Below are 6,766 nucleotides of genomic sequence, written 5' to 3'. Positions count from 1 at the left end.
AACTAAGTTCCTAAATGTGGGTTCACACGTTCGTATATATTCAAGTCCGTATGGAAGGCCTTTACCAGATTCCACAGGTCACTGAAAAAATAGTAGAAATTGGACAAATACAGATAGATAACATGCCGAACGGTTAGCTGTCCGAGGGGGTATGGTTTGCGACCCAGCTTACACGTTTGATATGTTATCCGTCTATATTTGCCCAATTTTAACATTTTTTCTATTGACCTGTGGAGCCTGGTAGAGGCTAAGACTTCCATACGTACCTCATACGGACTTGAATATATACGCACGTATGAACCCACCCTTGCACGGACCCTAACTTACCTTTATGAGTGCAATGTTGGGAAGAACTCGGAAGTCTGTCCCTTGCATGATGATCACTGCACGATGTAGAACTCTCGTTTGTGAAGTGAGAAGGCGTGGCAGTGTTGGGGAACGTTTATACACCTCTTCACGAAAAAAAGCTGTTCGTTGAAGACGGTTGTCTTTTTCCTGTACTGAGTGAAAGATACTCCTACTTCATGGCGCGATCTGCCGTAGCTCGTTGTTCGATTTCGATGTCGTAGATTTTTCAACTAGACTGTATTAGACAGAAGCAACCGCCAACAATGAAAATGATCAGCAGGGCTGTATGCGCATCCGTTCTGCGCAGCCTTCTCTTCGACAGGCTGTCGTCATAAGCCGGAACGCAGTTTGTCCTGGTTTGACCCCTTGCATGCGTATAAACAACTGCCTGTTGTGCAACAAAAAGACCTCAAACCTACATAATGTTTATACTTTTTCACATCTACAGGATTTTCCCAGTACAGCCATGTGGATATTTATTGCATTGCAAAATATCAGCCAGCGTTGTGGCCCCCGAAAAAAAGCAATTTTCGGTCTGTGTATTTGTGATTATTACCTCCATGAAATGTCATGGAATGGAGGTTATCTTTTCTGTTATGTGTCTCTGTCTGTGTAGATGATTACTCAAGAACGGCTGGATGGATTGATTTCATACTTGTTGTGTTGGTGGGGTGTGATGAAAGCTCGAATTGATGAGATTTTGGGCGCCGTATCTATCGTTATAATCGATGTAATGATATCAGAAATCACCCCTATATTTGAGATATATTGGTACAGGCATCGTGCTTTATGTGTTTGTTAATGGGCTTAGCTCAAAGCAGATGATGAGGTGACAGCTGTTTGGGGAACCCCGAGTTTTTTAAATATGATAATTAGTTTTATTTATGTCTGCTTAGGATATCATGGAGATGTGAAGCGTAAGTATAATTGTAAGAAGTTGAGGTACATTTAACGATAATGCTTAACAGGTATGGATGTGTCACATACTGTACTGCTGATTTCAGTGACATGGTCATTAAAATGCCATTAGGTCCTCTCATCTTGGTTGGGTGTCTGAAGTTTTATGGGCGATACAGATGTTCTGATTTTGTTACGATAAAGGACAGGTCAGGGACAGTTGTTAATTGTCTCTTTCGTAGCCAATGGTACTTGTTTTTTAGCAGACGGGGTTGGCGCCAAGTATTCATCTTACAGTTGGTGTAGGTCTGTCAGAGGAAAGTGTGCATCTCGTTTTTGTACCGTGTGAACAGCTGATGTTATGACATATTGGTGGAAAATCAAATCACCATCTGACTAAAGTTGGCCACATCCCTTCTTCTTTCTGAGTTTCCCAACTTCCTCCCACCACACAGCTCTGAGGCACATAGTCGAACCTCAATAATGCTGACAACCTTAGACATTTTAAATGCCAAACATCAAGCTTAAGGAACACCACGCTACCATATGCCGTCGACCTCTTAAACGCACATTACACAATTAAGTGTCACATTTTGATCATTACTAATCAGATGGACATCCTCTGTGTCATTAAATAAATACACCACTACTTTCCCATAACAATTATATAACCATTACTCTCAAATACAACCGACTATAAACATAACGTTACATACCATCCCCAAAAAAGCAATAAATATTTCATGGAGGTATGAGGTCCCCGAACTCTAGTCTTTTCTCCAGTTTGCCGGGGCACAATCAGTTTTGTCCACAGTCGGACAGTCCAGTTCTTCACCTTTACATTGATACCAAACTTGAAGGGTAAATTTTAAACGTTGGCTGATATTTTGCAATGCAATAAATATCCACTTGGCTGTGCTGGGCAAATCATGTAGATACGAAAAAGTATAAACATTATGTATATCTAAGGTGTCTTTGTTGCAAAATAAGCTCTCAATGACCGTAAGTCAGTTAATGGCCCTCCTGCCTAATTAACTGACCCACCAACTTTGATGTGCCATATATTGTTCTTGCCTTCGCCGTCCTCAAACTTGCCTAAGCCCAAATATCTCAATACGCCACTCATACAGACTAAATACACGCACAGGCGTATGTTAACGAGATATCCATAGTTTATGACTAGGCTTATAAACATTAAAACTCATCTGTGTCAATACAAAACTCGTACAGACTTGAATATACGCACTAGTGGGACCCTATCCTGTGTATCCAATCTCTCGCTGGCTGGAGTTAATGACCACCTACATTCTTAAAGAAGGATATTTACAATATAGTTATCGTTTTACAGCTTTAATGATGTCATACCCGTAAATATACTGTTTTATGTCATACCGAAAACGCGAAAACGTTCGATACGGGTGTTCCGGACCGTGTGATATCTTTCCGTATCACACAGGCTCGAAGTTGTATCACACGGGCTCCATTCGAATGAATCGAACTATTTCGAGCGGGACGAGTACGGCGTCGTCGAAAATTCAAATTCCTGATTCGGACGTTGGAACATTGCTTTTTGTTCGAGGGCACCAAATTTGTTCAACTTCTGGCGCATTTCGCATCAAATATCGATTTTCTCTGGTGACATAAATAAAATACTGTAAATGCAGAAACTTTCGCGGTGGATTAATGTTCGCGGTTTTCACGGCGGCCGCTTCACCACGAATTTAAAACCACCGCGAATATTTTTCCATAGCAGTAAGAGACTACAGTGCATGGTGCTACCGCGAAATTAAATCCACCGCGAAAAGTCCATTTTCCCGCTACCGCGAAATTAAATCTCCGCGAACTTGAGGCCCTCCCCTTCTAAGTCCTATAACTCAAACACGAGGTACCGTAGGGCCACCAAATTTTTAGGACATAATTTTGACATAATATCTGACAAGTATGTGACGTTTGACGTTACGTTGACGTACGAAATTTGATTATATTGGCCGGACCCATGAAAAAGGGGTATTCTCAGAAAACTTCAAGTTATGCTACAAAAGTGTAACAACAAGTGCAGATAACAGAATAATAAAGTTTATTAAGACTTGTGTTGCCAATAGCAACATCAATGACGTCAAAATGACGTCATAAAATGACGTCATGCACATCCAAGATACGAGTTTTGCTCCGCTATATTATATCCACCACCTTGAATTTTCAAAAATACTTTTTTTGCAACAAATAATCACAAAGGGCAATGGAAATAGACTAAATTCATTCATTTAGATGTTTTTTGATGAAAAAATACCAGGTAGTAACAAATTTTAAGGGAAAATTAGCTTGTTATTGTTGATCTGGCTATACGGTCCGCCATCTTGGATTTGGGGCTGATGACGTCATCAAATTAGCATAATTTATGCATAGATAATTATTAAAGATATGCTTAATAATGTAAGAATTTATTAACGTAATAAAATAGCAGAAATATAGCAAATAAATGTGAAAAATACACTGTTAGAACCAAAAATAGTGATTTTTGGCAAAACTGCCTGTCAACAAACGGTTGCCATGGCAACACGAAAAAATGGAAAATTTGTCAAACTTCGTGAAATTGTTGCCAACAATATTTTAGGAAAACTCACCAAATTTGATGGCTCTAGCGTAAGCCGTTCTTGTGTTATAGGACATCGAAGTCGGCGCGGGCCTCAAAAGCCACCCCCGGTCTGAATAGGGTCAATACAGTTATCTTACCTACCTACGCTTAGAGCACTCGATCCCTGTACGAACTATCAATGACATTGTTAAAACTAAGAATGGAGCTGAGAGGTCAGACTTAAAATTAGTATACGGGGGGTGATCAATAAGTTCTCGGCTTCACCAAGAAATAACAAGCACAACTCAGATTTTCAGGCACAACTTCATAGTATGAAGTCTTTTATCAATATCCTCCAAATTTCAAATCATTGCAGTCATTATTTTCCAGGCATTCGTTTTTCCTAAATCAGAAGGTAAGTGGGGAGAAAAAGAAGGGTGAAGTGTGATCAGACAATTTGACCTCACACCTCAGGTTGCAGATCAATTTTCCATCCCTTACCTAATGTTACTGGGTGTCGCCTGCAACACAATGATCACAATAATTTGAATTTTGGTACACATTTATATAAGACTTGAGCTTTATACATGTACATGGGGTTATCAATAAGTTTTTTCTCGCCACTTACCTTCTAATTTAGGAAAAACGAATGCCTGGAAAGTAATGACTACAATGATTCGAAATTTGGAGGATATTGATAAAAGACTTCATACTATGAAGTTGTGCCTGAAAATCTGAGTTGTGCTTGTTATTTCTTGGTGAGGCCGAGAACTTATTGATCACCCCTCGTACATACATACATGCATGTACATATGGTCGGCATGCTACAACCAATACTGCAGTTGCCTTAGTTAAAGTTGTTTGTGTTTTTAGATCCGTCTGTCAGCTGACAAACGAAGTAAGCGAGAACAGCGCCGTCTATGCTGCACTTTCTATCAAAATACCCAGAGAGCACTTGATACACTTGCTAAAATCAACATACCCAGGAGATCCCAGAACGTAAAAATACATGTATTAAATGTATCGCCATATTGCCTCTGTATACTGTAAATGCATAAATGTTCGCGGTGGATTAATGTTCGCGGTTTTCGCGGTGACCACTGCACCGCGAATTTAAATCCACCGCGAACATTTTTCTACTATGGTCTTAGATTGCAGTCTATGGTGTTACCGCGAACTTAAATCCACCGCGAAAAGTCATTTTTCCCGCTACCGCGAAATTAAATCCCCGCGAACTTAAATGCATTTACAGTATATGATGATTTAATTGCCATTTTCAAAATGAACGGCAACAATTGCGATTACCCAGAACAGACAAGGAATCTTAGTATAACAGATCGTACACTACTGGCAAAGCATGTTCACAAAATCACAAGTGTCAACTACAAATAAGATTGGGCATTTTGGAGTGCAAACTTTGACTTTTGATAGAACTGACCTACACTGAAACATTACAAAACTGGAATTTTTATAGATGATGCAGAAAGCTTTAATTAAGAGTCCATGGTCAGTTCCTGTAAGCACCAAATGAACGACCGAGTTTATGATATAGACGTTTTCATACACGTTAGTTTATTCTCTCTTTCTCTCTATTTATCGACACACTGCTTATATATATATATATATATATATATATATATATATATATATATATAATTACATCGTATGTATATCACATTTCAAAACTTCGCAAAAATGAAAAAGGTTTTCTTTTTAATCTGAATTGTTCCAACCCCCAGAGGAGTGTTTATCGGTTTGAGAAGTTAAGACAGATGGGTTAGATTTGTGGTTTGGCGTGTGTGCTGTGCGGCCCTGTGTGTCGCCGTGCCTGGTACAGCCCACAGTATAAAGCCTGTCAGCACAACACATCTGGCACAACACTGTATAACCTCCTTGGTGATAGGCACAACTGGAGAAAAGGGCAGACACTTAAAGATATGTCTAGCCTGGAATCTCCATGGCCTGGTTAGCTTTGGTTGGCGCCGTGAAGGGTTGGTAGTGACGTTCGGAAACTGACCAAAGCTATTTTAAACAAGATCTAACAAGGCTGGATTCCAGGCTAACATTGGGCTACCCATGACATCCATAGGAACTCATTTTTAAATTAAAATTTCATAGAAACTCACAGAGTTCGTCATGCCAGGACGGTCCGACCCCTGTACGCGTTTTAGGTCTTTTCCGAAAGACGACAGCAATCCCTTACAACATCATGTAAGAATGCTGAAATAAGGCCTGCAACAACAACAAATTTTGGAACCGAACTTAAATGTAACAGACTAAAAGTAAACACTGAGAGTGATCGCACCCTTACATCTGTTTGAAAATAACTTCAATCTTTAAGCTTTGTGTGCGAAACTTTATTTCGAAAATGACGTTACAAACATTTGTTTTAATAAATCAACGGAAACTAAAAAATAACTTTGCCGTCGCCGTCGATACATTTTTTTAATCAAACCTAAATGGCCATTTTTTATGGATACTATTTCACGTACTACATTTTCTTTGCGTTATACAGATTTGATTAGCCTTCTCAAGTTAATCTAATGCGAAAGCCAGGCAGAGATTAGCCTGGATACCAGACCCAAGCCCGATCTATATCTCTATCTTTATGAGGTCGGGCTGGGGTCTGGTATCCAGGCTAGTCAGATATATACTTTATTTTCCTCCTGACCCCTCCTGTGTGACATCCTTTCCTATATTTGTTTTAGGGATAGGACTTGGCCATGACATTGTCAAATGGACTATTCCAGACTGTCCGTCATAGGTGAACCAATGACAGCATGGCAAGTATCGTTTCGACCAATGAGAGAATTCACACGATCATGATCATCAAATGATTTCAAATAGATAACGCGTATTTTGTTTTGTATTTTTATGTTATGGTGGAGGTGGGTGGCGCTATTGGACCAGTCTATTTTCTGAAACCTCCCGATTTCTACCTTGAAC

This window comes from Branchiostoma floridae, chromosome 3, assembly GCF_000003815.2.
Source record: "Branchiostoma floridae strain S238N-H82 chromosome 3, Bfl_VNyyK, whole genome shotgun sequence".
In the NCBI taxonomy this organism is placed as follows: Eukaryota; Metazoa; Chordata; class Leptocardii; order Amphioxiformes; family Branchiostomatidae; genus Branchiostoma; species Branchiostoma floridae.
This window is presented reverse-complemented; position numbering follows the sequence as displayed.